The sequence below is a fragment of the Panthera onca genome, chromosome B3, assembly GCF_046562875.1.
Source record: "Panthera onca isolate mPanOnc1 chromosome B3, mPanOnc1 haplotype 2, whole genome shotgun sequence".
Taxonomy (NCBI): domain Eukaryota; kingdom Metazoa; phylum Chordata; class Mammalia; order Carnivora; family Felidae; genus Panthera; species Panthera onca.
In genome coordinates this window covers 73,098,507-73,113,521 of record NC_138344.1, presented here as the reverse complement: position 1 = coordinate 73,113,521, position 15,015 = coordinate 73,098,507, and the positions used below count along the sequence as shown (strand labels likewise).

At 41.5% G+C, this 15,015-nt stretch overlaps 1 gene segment (V, D, J or C); it reads right to left on the bottom strand.

Moving 5' to 3' along the window:
* Positions 1-15,015, bottom strand: part of LOC132669389 (T-cell receptor alpha chain constant-like) — a 52,555-nt gene that overhangs the window by 20,149 nt on the left and 17,391 nt on the right.

Here is a 15,015-nt window from a genome sequence, read left to right as displayed (position 1 = left end):
GTCTAAGCTCCCATTCAGAGCTGATGTTCTGTGATTCAGCGATGTCCAAAGTGCCCTTACTGTTACATTTTCTATAACTCACACTTGTGTTGGGCACTTGCCGATCAGTTACACTGGTGACTGGTCTACCTGGGGAAAATATAAGATACAGCCAGGGAAAGGGAGCATCAGGACAGTGGTTACTGGCAGCTCCTCTGTGTCCATGGGGTAAATGCCCCCAGTATCCCTGGTACTTTTTGTCTTTTCATGAAAAGGGGACGAGGATCCTTTGGACTCTTGGGGAATTCAGGTCAAGATCTCCCAAATCTCCATCTCTAAGTCATGGCAATATTTAAGAATAAAAAGATAAATTCCATGTTTTTCCTTACTCACGGTGATTGGCATTGTCTCTCATTTCTAAGTAAGCCCTGGCACAGGGTCTGTGACAGAATGTAGTAGAAAGAGCAAGGCTTTGAGATCAGGCAGACCTTGGTTTGAATCTAGACTTTTCTACTCACTAACACTGGGATCTCAGGCAATTACTTCTTTGAGCCTCAGTTTCCTCTTCTGTAAAATAGGGATACTGCCTCCTGCCCCCTAGAGTTGTTTGAGGATAAACAATACCATGTATTATGTACCTAACATCGCATCCACACATCATAGGCACAAGTTTCTATGATAAGGGAGTTAGTTTCTATGATAAGTTACATTATTGATTAACAATATTATTGAGTGAGGTCCCAGAACCACAGATTTTGAGTGTTTTTCCCCCACTCATCTCACACAGGAGGAGTCTAAGGCACACAGAGGGGCAATGACTTTTTCAATGTTACACCACCAGCTGGGGCCAAGTTGAGAATGCTAGACTGAAACCAGAAGCCCTGGGCTCATTTCTCTGCACTTCACTGACTCTTCTTGAACAATGTTTAGTGTAAAGGGACACAATCTCTGGAGTGAATTTGGTATAGCTTATTTGGGGCATGGATAAAATGACCTTGAACATCCTTCCCCCAGTTCATCTCTGAATCAATGGCATTGGAAGTAGAAAGCATCCATTAGATCATGGCCATGCAATTTTCTGCTTTTCTAGCTTTTCCTCTCGATCGGGCTCCATTTAGCTCACTTGCAGTGCTAAAAACTCTGATATTAGACAGAACTTCTGCCAGCGTCATATCTTGGGAAAAGTCTTAATGGTTCACTAAATCCTATCCCAGAGAAAATATGCTTGTATAGTCTTTGAATACTTTCACTAATTTGTCTGGGTGCCACAGTTCTTAATACATCAGTACTAGATTATAGTTAATTATAAATAAGATACAAGTGATGCAAATGACATCTCCTTTTCACCTGTTCACTGACACCAGAATACATTTTGTAGTTACTACTTACTCAGCTCCACCTTCAGCCATGTGCCTGTCCCAAAGGTGAGTTTGTTATTCCTTCCAGTGAGTCCCACAGTGTCTGATGCCTCACAATAAATTCTGTCACTTCACCTCTTTTCCTGATTTACCCTAATGAGTTAGAAAACGCTCAAGATTTCAGATAGCTACTTGACTTATTTGTAGGAGAAAAAAGCATCCCCCCTGCCATGGAATAAATTCATAGCTCCTGGTGCTAGGGTGGGCAGAGAGGCCATGCAGATCTGCTTCCCCATTTACAGAAGAGAAAACTGAGGCCCAGAGCCAGAGTGCTGTCCAAAGTTCCACTGCTAGTTGGTAGTAGAGACCAAACATGGATCTGTTTGATTTCTAATCTAGAGTCTTCCCCTCTTCACCACATTCTGGATGTTGTCATTTACTTTATCTCTTCTTCCCCTTGGCCTGGAAACTTGATTTCTTTAGGTGCTTGATTTCCATTAAACAAGCACTTATGAAGCACTTACATTGTAAAAGGACTATATTAGATGCTTCATGGGATATAACAAGAGTCTCTGCTTTCAAGGATCTTTCAGTTTTAATGGGAAGATCTTCTCAGTAATGAAAGGTTTCCATAGCTGTATGTGTCACAGATTATCCAAGATCCCATAGCTAAATTTGGGATATGGAGGGTAAGAGGAATGGGAGGGATGCCTGGGGAGAAAGTACAGCCAGGCTTCAAACAGGAAGCCAGCCTATTTCCAAAGATACCCGGTTTGTCCTAATTGTCTAGAGTGTTAATCTCTGCACCATTCTGACCCAGTGAATTGGTTCTACTGTTATTTCCAACTCTTCCATTTCCTATTTTCATTTTTAAATGTTCCCCATAAAGGCCCAATCTTAAATTCATAGGTTGCCTGATAAAACAAGGAAGATGCATCCATAAGGGTAAAACACACGTAAGTACACGTAGAAGCCTTAAGGTAGACACAGAGAAAATAAGGGCAGGGTGGGGTCAACATTTACCTGGAGAGACTAGAAGCATGGTCCCTTTACCAAAGATGAGTTTGTTGTATCCTGACATTCACACCATAGCAAACACCCACACAAAAATGGCCTTCCAGTGTTGGGGTTTGCAACCTCTAATCTACTTAGGGAAGGCAAAAGAAAACCATTTATGGAGAACCTATTACATGCCAAGCAGGTTAATAACCATATAGTACATTATCTCATTCAGGCCACAACTGCCTAGATATTATTATTCTTATTTTACAAATAAAGACCAGGTGATCTGAGGCTGAGCAGGTAGAACCATTACCACTATGAAAGACAAATGGCTTGGGCGCACAAGACATTTTGGCATAGGACAGGTAAATCGTAGAGGAGCTTCAAGAGAAGAATCTTGCTCCTTGTCCCTTTTAGAGGAAGATTATGGCTACTTGGGGTTAATTCTCCTGCTAGAGCCAGATGTCAGAACTCTAGTTAACAGTGATCCCCTAAAACTCCAGCTCATCCTCCATTACACAATCATTTCTTGAGACATGAAGACATTTTGTCCTCTATCTTTCCATTATTCATCTGATATTCTACTCACCAGGCCTGACCAGCAGTCGAGTCCCACTCCCAAAGACTCATGTATAACCTAGGCCCTTCCCACAGTTGTTTCTTAGTCAGCTAAAAACACCCACAAGTCTACACTCTTCTCATACCCCCAACCAAGAGGTAGAACCCTTTCATCTATAACGGGGGTTCCATCTTTGCTTTCTTTTTGTATTCTACACAACACACAGGCCATTTGACACAAATTTGGGCATTTATTGTGCAACACTTAAAATGAAGTCTCTATATACCCACATCTCTGCTTTATCACCATCAAACTCATGATTTTCAACTCTATTTATCCAACAGATAAATCTAGTCCTTTTATTGTTTCCATTACAGTTATCAATTTTTAGATTCCTGCCATAGTGTCTCTCCTAATTTTAACTTCAATCAATCTGAAACTTTATGGAGTGGCATCTAGATCATTATGAGTGACAGCTTCCCATTCCCCTAGTCAACTTTTTTTTGCAGACTCAGTGCAGCCTTGTTACTTACTCAAGTCCTGTTCTGCCCACAAAGCCAGGTGTCCTTCTGATTAAAGGACACCCTGTCTGCTTCAGGTCTGGTAAAAAACACCACTTGTCTTCTCTTTAGTTCTTATCTGTTGCATATCTACTATTTTCCATGGGCCTCACGAGTAATATCTTGCCTTTCTCTTCTATTAAGAAAGAGCACGACTTGGACAGAAGAATACTATTAGAATGTTAAAGGACAGCTGAGGCTATCCTTCTCCCACCTCTTTATTTAAATATTCTGAAAATAGTCAGAAAGGCCTATTATATCCTATCATGTACTCCAAATGTTATAATTGGAGAGGAGATGACATAAGGAAGAAGAAATGCTTGGGAATTTAGACTTACCTGGGGTGACTTGGAGCTTTGTTCCAGTTCCAAAGGTAATCTTTTGGTTACCCCCAGTAGTCACTGTAATTCAGGCCTTTACAAAAATGGCTTCCTTTCTCCTGCCATTTACATTTGGGTAACATACATGTCACTGTACCTCAGAAGAAGGATCTAATGACTATGGCTATAGATCCACATGAAAATGGCTAGTGTACTAAGAACCTATATATATATATCCTACATATGTAATTCCTTGAAAGAATTATACTAGCTGACCTAGCATTTTCTTTTTGTTCTGAAAACAGATGTTAATTTACATGTGTATAGCATTTAATAATTTATAGAATACTTTAAAATACATTATCTTATTTTGGTTTTAAAATTACTTATGAGCTGATGTTAAATATTTTCATTGTACTGACGAAGAAACTGTGGCCCAGATGCACTAATCAAGCCAAGGTTAGAAGAACTGGCTCAGCCAAAGTTTCTGCCTTTTTCTTTGAATCAACTCCTTGGCGGGGCTGTTTCAGTATGTTATTTTTGGTTCATCTCCATGCCTATTTTTCTCCACAGCTAGATCTTTGTATCCTCTATGCCATTATTTTAACATTTCTTGCTACATCAGAATGCACTTAAGTCTGCATAAACCATTAATTTCTTGACACTTGGGCCCTACAAATACTGCAGTAAGTTCAATGGGCCTCAGTAGCCACATTAAGTCTCCTACCTTAGTGACATATTGTCTACTTACTGGGTTTTACTAATAATCGTGTCCCACTGCCAAAGATGAATGTGTTATAAACCACTGCACCGTGCTGCCTGACAATACATGAGCTACCTTGATAATAGATTAATGTGGTTAACATGCCTCTCCCCTCCCTCATGAGAGCTCTGTCTGGGATTCCGCACCCCCCCCCCCCTTTTTTTATCTCACTGGAATAAAGACTATGGAATTAAGTCTGTGAAAGCCTTTTTTCAGGACACAATAGTAGTGATGTAGGGGAAAGCCTGAGAAGAGTTCAAGTGATATTCTCTAGACAGTGCTGACACTCATTTCCTTCAAAATGATTTGCAATTTTTCACCAAGTAATCTGTTTTTTAACAGCCATATTTATCAGCTCTGATCCCCATTTTTACTTCAGAACCAACACCTGCTCACAATCTCATTTTACCAGTGGTTAGCAAATTGGCTCTATCCCTGTAGGTAATCTTTCTTTTATCTTTTTAATGTATCTAAAAGTTTTATGAGCATGGAGTGGAACGTGGGATATCGTTGGAGTATTAGGGGTGGGGACAGCATCCCTTTTTTTTATTTTGTTTTAATGGCTTTCATCACTAAACCCCAATACTCATTGAGTTAAAGAATAAGGAGACATTTAGTCCCCTGTGCAATAGAAGACTACACGATAAGCACAAGTTTATAATCAGTAATAACCAGATACTTACTGGAGCTCACTGATAGCATGGTTCCCTTCCCAAAAGTCAACGTACTTGCCCCCTGGTAGGCACAGTGAAATGAGGCCCTACAAATACCTCGAGTACCCATTCACTCTACCTTGTTTATCACTATAAACAATGGAAATCTCGTATTCTGTCCTTACCTTCTGCAAGGAACTCAGTGGGCTTTAGTGTTTGGGTATGCAATAATAAAGCTCTGTTACTTTGTAAGGAGGAGGATAGGTCCTACACTCACTCGATAACTAGTCACTGAACACCTCTGTGTGTACGGCACTGAACTAGGCATAAGTGATATAGTGGATGGCCTCTTTGACACCATTCCCATCTACCACCTGTAGGTTGTCAGTCTAGGGAGTGACACACATAAAAATACACAGATAATATAATGTCAAGTGATGGAAATGCATGAATAAAATCAGGCTGGGCAATGGGATAGAAAACAACCAGGCAGCAGCTGGGTTTGATGGCTTGTTGGATTGACTGGGCAGGAAAAGTCTCTCTGAGGATGTGAGATCCAGGCATGGAGGAATTAATCATCACCTCCATTTACAGATAAGCAAATTGAGGGCTTGAGAGATCAAAGCCTGGATCCAAATCACATAGCATCAACCGTGGAGATGGAGGCTTAGATCATGCCTTCTCTCTGCTGAAGTACTAGGTCTAGTTCTACCATGTAAATTCCTGGTTAGAAAAGTTAAAGTGAGACAGGGGTTTTTCCAAAGTGATTTTGGGATGTTATTTGGGTAGTTGGAAGCTGGTACTGGCCATTGAGGGCATCAAGGTTGTGAGAAGACACCAGCCACAAGAGAAGGTGTTGGTATTTCAGAATAGGTTTTTCTGATGAACTGGCTACTAACATGAAGAGGTTTCCTTCATTTCAATTAAGAGAGAGAGAGAGAGAGAGAGAGAGAGAGATGGGGTGCCTGGGTGGTTCAGTCGATTAAGTGTCCAACTTTGGCTCAGGTCATGATCTCACAGTTTGTGGGTTTAAGCCCTGCATTGAGCTCTATGCTGAGAGCTCAGAGCCTGGAGCCTGCTTCAAATTCTGTGTCTCCCTCTCTCCCCTCCACCTCAAAAATCAATAAACATAAAAAAAATTAAAGAGACAGAGAGAGAGAGAGAGAGAGAGAGAGAGAGAGAGAGAGAGGCAGTCTCTCCATTCTGCTTTCCTATTAAGTTGGCAAAGAATGCAAACTATTACCTAGCAGAATGAAATCTTACAGTTAGGATGGGGCAGGCACAGAGAATGCTCTACTCCCCAATAAATCCGCATAAACTGAAGATACCTGGAAGTCCACTGAGACTTCCAAAAAAGCTTGTTACATGTGTGAATACATGTGGTGATACTTACTAAGATCCACCTTTACCACGGTCCCCTTCCCGAACACCAGCTTCTGGGTATTTGAAATACCACAGTGATCTATGTCCTCACAAAAACCAAAGGGTGCTTCACTTTTAAGTGTGGGAATCTTCCCAGGTTCTCTCACTTGGTTGAAACCCAACTCAACACTAAGCCTGTATTTAGGTAAAACTCAAGAAAGGTCTTAAACGCATATACTCTTTGGGATGTTAGGAAACCTCTGAAACCATTTACTACAAGCTCCCCAACTCACACATTTGTCTCTTCAGTGATCTCAGGTTTTTGATAATCTCCAGGGGACAATCCTGCTCAATAATTACCATGTTCTATTTTCTCATAATGGGAAGGGTTCATCCAATATCACAGTTTAACCCTTTCTCTGCCATAGCTGAACTTTGTTAAACCTCAGGGTTACCCTCCAATAGAGTTTTTCATAAAATCTGACTTTTTAAAAATTACGAGTCATCTGACTGCCCACACTTTTCTAAAACATATTTTTTTTTCAACGTTTTTTATTTATTTTTGGGACAGAGAGAGACAGAGCATGAACGGGGAGGGGCAGAGAGAGAGGGAGACACAGAATCAGAAACAGGCTCCAGGCTCCGAGCCATCAGCCTAGAGCCTGACGCGGGGCTCGAACTCACAGACCGCGAGATCGTGACCTGGCTGAAGTCGGACGCTTAACCGACTGTGCCACCCAGGCGCCCCGAGCCCACACTTTTCAAAGAGATTTCACACACATACTATCTAATTTGAATCTCACAAAATCCTTTGAGCAAGGCAGAGCTGGAATCATTATCTCCCTGTGACAGATGAACTGAGGCTTAGAGAACTTGAATGGTGTTCCCATGGCACAGAGTTGGTGAGTGGTTGAGCTGGGTCCACATTATCTTTTGGCTCCTAGTTGAATGTCTTAATGATTTATTTTGTACACATTCATGTGTTGATCACATCACCTTGCCTTTCAAATATTCCTCCCTTTCTTATTCTCTTCCGCATTGAAAAAGACAATATCATCAGCAACAAAAACAATACTTCTCCCCCATCACCCCTCCTCTCCTGCAAAAACCCCAAGCAAACCTCCAGCTCAACTCTTTTTCAGAGCAATGTTTTTTTAATGCTCATATGCTTTCTGTGAGCTGGGAGATAAGAGTTACCAATATTTCAGTTGCATTAATTGGGAAAAATGAGGGCCAGGGGAGATAAATCAGAATGCTAGTTATTGAGGTTGTAGCCTGTACAGACAGCAATATATTGAGCCTTAGAAAACGTGAGTCCTTGCCCTGCTATTGTGTCCATGTTCAAATCACTTAACCACTCTGAATAAAGAGAAGCACACCTTTCCACCGTCCTCTGCTTCTTGAGACAATCAGATAAAAGATGTGAAGAAATAAGAAAAATATACGTTAATCGTTTTCCTTCTCTTAAGAAAATAGACAAAATATCAAGGTAGCAATATCTTTTATCCATAATGAATTTGTATATACATATGTGTTTGTGCATAAGAGCAAGATTAAACATTTTTAAGGCAAATTTGGGACAGATTACTTTGGGCTGACATACCACATTAATGGCTGGGTTCTGGCTTCACTGCTAGAAACAGAATTGTGGCTCAAGTGCCAGTAGTCACTTGGTTTGACTAACACCCTAGTTTCTCCTCTAAAAATTAGCTTGTTTCCTGCAGTGTTGGTCACATGGTGATTTGAGGCCATCAAAACCCAAAGGGACCAAGGGACTCTGTAGATACTGGACCAAGGACATTTCCTACAGCCTTGACAAAGTGGAGGGGATGTGGTATTTAGGATAATCCTGTTTGCTATTGCTGTACCCACATTATAGAGCTGGAATGCCTGGAAGTGGGCACATATTTGGGTCTAACCCAATTATATGTTTACTTATTTCTCTGCTTTGGCTGCTTGGACCTAGATCTATGAGTGAAGTTAATAGCTCTCAACCATAGCTTCATTCAGGGGTCTGTTTGACCATTTTTAACCCACAGAGAAACCTGAGAACAGGAAGCCCCCTAAGCCCTGGAAACCTTCCAGGCCGTTCATGCTTCCAGGGTGGAAATGCTGATAAACACAGTCACGCACAGGCATGCAATATTAGGGTCTCTATACTCAATTTAGTGCTGAAGGAAGATGCCAAAGGGAGGAAGGATACATTAGTGGGTCCACCTAGGCTCTCTGAGTTGCTCTGCACTATGGATCAGCTTTACTTTCCTTGGTCTAAGTTTCAAACCCAGACATCCTATAGCTATTCTAGAGCCTCCACTGGTGAGGCTAGTATTAAGGAAGGGGGTAAGGAGCCTTCTTGGGGAAAGTTTACAGAATACAATGGAGAAGTCATTCTTGATAAGAAAGGAGTATAACAGTTGATGGCGCTTCTAACAGCGAGATGACCAAGAACTACAGGACTCAACAAAAATAAACCTTGTAAATCTATCCTCCAACTTGGCATGCCCATTCTGGGCTGAGGGCCAAATCTTTCCCCAAGCATTGGGTATAAGACCAGAGTGTATGTTGCAAGAAGCCTCACACACTCTAGTGGGATTGCCCTTCTCTTTTGCCTTTGGTGGGGATGAACACAGTCTCCTTTTAGATTCTCAAGTTCCTAAAAGGGACCCTAAGTCATCTTGACCTTCCTTTTGCCTTCCCATCCCAGTCTACCTAGCAAGAAGGGTCCTTCAGGAGGGGCAGTACACATGTTCCCTTAGTTTAAGGGAATTCATTCATTTCCCTTTCAGTTTCTTCATAGTGATATTTCCCTAGAGTCAAAAACAACCCACTCACCAGGCCGTACAGTTAGCTGAGTTCCTTTTCCAAAGTACAGCTTCCCTAAGGTTGAGCCTCTATCGACACAGTGCTGGCCCCCTTTACATGAACCTGGTGCTGATGTTCCCCAACCACTGTCTCTCCTGCCCTGGGGAAAGGGTTGAAAATCCACCTTCATCCTCTTTAAATGGCTTTAAGTGTTTTTCTTGTGCAGCCAGCAGTCTTAGCTGGACAGTCAGTCCTCAGAGGCTCTCTCAGGGGACAAACCGTCTACGGTAACAATAGCCTTCCCACCTGCAGAGGCCCCTCCTGTCAGAAAGCAATTACACGTCCTTTTGAGAGGGTTGAAATTGGAAGGAACTTTGCTTCCCTGGCCCTATTTCCCAGTATAAAAGACTGCTCACTTACTTGGATTGACATTATATTTGGATCCCTTTCCAAAGCTGAACTCGTGAAAACTTTGATAGACTAGATCTGCCCTCTGCAAAATCACCTCATTTCCCTCATTCAACCTCTGGTCCTCCTGCCAGGCATTTCTCTTTTCTCCTCTTTCTTTTTCCCTTCTGGATACCCCCTTTTATTTTCCCATTTACTGCACTGGGAAATCATGCCCCACCATCTTCTAGGCTTAAAAAATCCCAAATAGCCTTTAGCTCATGAATAATTTGGTGACCGATTTCTTCAGCTATCAAAATAATAAAAATAGAGGGAACAGGCCTGGGCTCTCACCTTTTCATCCTCTAGGCTTGAATCCTGGGATGTTAGCACTTACGAGTTGAAAGGGAGCACAGAGGTGATTCAGCCCATAGCTAAAATGGTATAGACATCCCTTCTCTAACATCCAGTGCTTACTAGCCTTAAGGACCCAGAGTGAGGATCTCCAAGGAAGAAGAGCTCTGCACTTCCCAAGCAGCCTTTCCACGGCAGGGCAGTTCTCCTAGTTCAAAAAGATTCCACCAGAGGCTGAGATACATCTCCTTGCAACCACCGGTTTTGTTTTTGCCTTCTGTACTAACCCCTTCCTCATCTACATGGCAGTTCTTCAAATATTTGAAAAGAGTTATATCTCATCTTAATAGAGTACAGTGACATCCTCTCTCACTCTTTCTTCAGGGACCTGAGACCATTTCAGATAGTTAGCTTGATTTTTAGCTGACCATGAAGCCCTTGCCCTCAACAAATTTATCATGGTGAAGGTGTACCTGATGGGGAGACACATTTCTGGGGTCGAAGAGGAGGTGAGGGAGACGAATGAAGTAGAAATCTTAGGATCCTAATGCAAACTGGGAAAGCTTTTTGGGAACATAGCTACTGACCATTGAGTTTCCCAGGTGAAACTGCCCATAACCGTAGCCACCATTTTATTTAAAAATGATTCTGACCCTTTCCTTCTTACTTACTTGCTCTTACAGTTACTGTGGTTCCTGCTCCAAAAACGTAGTTGTAGCCACTAGTGCCACAGTGCTAGGTCTACCTACACTAACCTCATCAAGACTGTGGGCTGCGGCAGGCAGGCTGCCTCTGGGCCTAGCTTTACGCCCCTGTGCAAGAAGCCCTTGGTAACTATTCTAACCTCTTGCTTTGGCTTTTACTTTCACAGAGTTTCCTCATTTGTGAAGAAAGCGGGGGATGCTAATATCCATCCTGGGGGATTGTTCAGAAGGCAATATGAGTTCAAGTAGGAGACACACTTAATACAGTACTTTGTACAGCACACAGCAAGCATTCAGTAAGAGTTCGTTAGGAAGATCAAGATTAATTCTTTTCATCTTAGAAGATGCATATAATTTTACTTTGTCACATCTTCTCTCTAAAACCTGGAACGTTCATAGGTACTTTAAATTATATCCTAAGGCTCCTTTGTCAACTAGTAAAAAATTGCCAGCAGTTAAACTTTGGGAATTTTTCATATATAGGATGCCATCCCAAGAGTAGGGTCGGCAGTTTCAGAATGTTTACTGAATCATAGGACTTGCTTACTACGTTTTATATCTGTTTAAGAGACATAAGAACAAGGAATGATAAATTGTTATGGGGGGGCGAACCCAAAACACAAAATAAAAGAACTCAAAACAAATACAAACTGGTAAGAGGAATTTAGGATAATATGTTGGTGACTTTCACTTATAGACAATTATAACTTACTTGGCTTTACGCTGAGCTTGGTTCCAGATCCAAAGTAAAATATGTTAGAGTTGTACACCACGTTTACTATCATTACAAAAAGTCTGGGACTTCCTAAAAGGGAGGTGGTTAAACAGAGGAGACCAACCAAGGTAGGTCAAGCCTCACTCAACCCCACCAGCTTCTTGCTATTTTCCTAGAAAATTCAAGAACCAAAGTGAGGAATGAGCCCAGAAGACACATTCATTATCAGAGACAGGCAAGATAAGGGCAACTGATTTTCTCCAGTGGTTTTATCGATTTCTTTTCTTTAGTTTTCTGCTTGGGTTCATTCTTATGTCTTCTGTGCTCCATACACACAATATTTGCAACAAGGACACTGCCAGTAAATGCTTTTTACCTTTTTCTTTTCCTAATTATAAGTGAAAATTCTCCTCAGGTGGACTGGACTGTGAGAAAAATCCTTACTCTCTGCTTTTAGTTCCAGGGCTATCTGGAAGCTTCTCTCCCTGGGTCTGTACCTGGATCTGTGTGCTTGACAACTTGAGCTGGGCTACTTTTTAATGATATCTTAAACCACACCAGCTGGTTTGCTGTAGTCTGTATGTATCATCCACCAAGATCCCTGTGTCCTATCTGTCAGAGTACCTACATTACATAACCAAATGTACTTTAACATCCACATCGACACTCTCCTTCCAGCCCCCACAATGAAACCGTACGTTTTGGCTTTTGTGTGTGTGTGTGTGTGTGTGTGTGTGTGTGTGTGTGTGTATGCTTTCTGCCTGCATGTTCTCTTTAGCAAAGAAGAAGAAAAGAGGCCTCAGTGCTGGCTGTCATTTGCAAGTCTAGATGAAACATTATTTATGAGCAAAATATTTTGCTGACAATAAGAACAGAAAGGGAAGCTCAGTGCCAACAGTTAGACGCCCACACAGTTTGGATTTAAACAAATCTCAACAAATGAACACAGTTATGAGAAATAAAATAGAGGTGACTTCAGTCTAAGCCAAGTAATTATAATACTTAGGCAGTTTTGGAGGACAAGGGGTTTACTTGTTCTCACTTGTAGAAATGATAAGCAGTGTGTTACGGGAACGCTTTGCTGGAAGGGCACCAGAGAGCTATAGAAAGAGAGCTTCATTTAAATATCTTAAATAGGCACGTTTGTGTTTAGCAGTAGAAATAAGCTAGAATAGGCTAGAAATATGGCTGGCTAACTAGACTTGGTTTAAGATAGTTAGTTCCTGGTAAAACCATCTTGTAACATTCGGTCTGGCTCAAACGGAAATGTTATGAGACACAGAGACTCCCTTTATGGAATCTGTTCCTATTATTCAGCATTCTTCTAGGTTAGGATAGCTTCTTCTCCACTCATTTTTCATCAACTCCCCTTCCAAACTTAGCAAAAAGCCTTCTCTTTCTCTTTGGTCTTTGATAAATACTTCTCTTCTTACATTACCCTTTTAGGCATGTGCTGTTGGTGTCTCTCCACCAACCTCAACCCCAGGCCCATTAACTTACATGTATGTACAGTAGACATTAATAGATTAATAGATCAGTGCAAATAGAATTTGATTGTGGAGGCCTACCAGGTACAACAGTCAACTGGGTCCCAGATCCAAAGGTCAGTTGCCAGCCTGAACCTGAAGAAACACTGTGATATGCCCAACAACAAAAACCAGATCAAAAGGCTAGGCTGGCAGTGCAAAGAGTTGGCAATTACTTTATGGGTTAGGCCTCACATCATTGCCAGACTATTGTCTGTCTACAAATCATAAATAAACCCGTCTTTATAATCTCCCTTTCTTTTAGGGAATCTTTGCTTTCCACTCTCTACTACAGAGTTCTAAGTGTCAAACATAAGCTTTCAACATATATGTAGAGTGAGTGCTCTCTGATTTCAGATGTTAAACCAGGGTTCACATCTTTTCATCTAAGAAGACTCACAAAGCCCAGGACAGAGACAATTTCTCCTCCACTCTGGGCATCACTGGGTTGTGCAACTAGGGAACTGCTCAAATCCTTGCGTCCTCCTTAGACTCAGTCTACAGGATCTAAATGAGGTACGGAGCTGCAATTATCTGGTTAGTTTGGCTGCTAGTTTGATATTGCTAAAATAATTTTACAATGATTAAATTATCAGGGGAAATTTCTAGTTTTCCACTTTACTTTTGGATCATTTCTTTTCTCCTGGCTAAAGTGGGACCTATATTGATCTAGCTGCCAAAAGTCTTCAAAAATGGGACAAAAATAAATTTTAATATTTTCTAAAGTAGTGAGGATGGCACGAAAGGGTCATGCCCAGGAGGGATCAGAATACAGATTGTCACATTCGAGGGAACAAATGAGATCCACCTCCAGACGGTAACTTCCCTGAGGGCAATATCACATTGAGTTTGTTCCCTAATGGGTCCCTGGTCTGAGCATCAAGCCTGGCAGAGAGTAGATGAACAAAAATATTTGTCAGATGAGTCCTGTGGACTCCTCAAACATCAGGCCAGGTAAATTAATGGTTGAGACAAGCTCAGAAAACTGGAGATTTAAGTTTTAGTTCCAGCTCAGGCACAGATAAGCTGTAAGACCATCATAAATTACCTGGTAAATTAGCTGGTAAATGAAGCTATGAGATCATGATCAGTGTCTTCCCCAGGCCTTAGTTCCATCATAAATGGAGACAATCAAAAGGGTTGATTTTAAGGGTTCTTTCTGCTCCATGAGGCTATGTCATACAAATTTTTGGCCTAAAGTTTCAGAAACAAGAAGCATCCCCTTGTACTTATGAGTAAACTTTTTTTTTAAGTGATTTTCAGGGGCGCCTGGGTGGCTCAGTCAGTTAAGCTTCTGACTCTTGATTTCAGCTCAGGTCATGATCTCATGGTTTGTGGAACCCTGAGTCGGTTTCTGCACTGACAGCATGGAGCCTGCTTGGGGTTCTCTCTCTTCTTCTCTCTCTCTCTGCCCCTGCCTTGTTCTTGCTCTCACTCTCTCAAAATAAATAAATAAACATTAAAAAAAAAAAGGTGATTTTCAGACTCTGGGAGAGGCTAGTCACAGTTATTTTGGTCAATGATAATTACTTGCAAGTTTCCTTCCATAAATGGACATAATCTTACTTAGCTGAAAAGAATGGTGCCTTAGAGGCTTGTTAAAGAATTAGAAATCTTGTCACTGATGACTGTACAAATCCAGGGCTACAGGGCCTAGCCAGTACCCCAAGAATCAGTCACACCCCTTTACTCTCACCACATATATTCTGGGAGAAATACCCAGGGCTCCCCTACATGCCCATTTCACACCAAGACATCAGGTCCTAGCCAGGGGTACTTTTGTCCTCCTTCTATTTGATGCTCATTCACCCTTTCTAAACATTCTTCGTATAGTGTATAATTGGGGCTAAATCAGCTCCTAATCCACAGACATTCCTTAATCCAGGGGTACACTTTTATACTTACTGGGCTTCACAGATAACTCAGTGCCTTGTCCGAAGATAAGCTTTCCTCCCTGGTTATAATTCACAC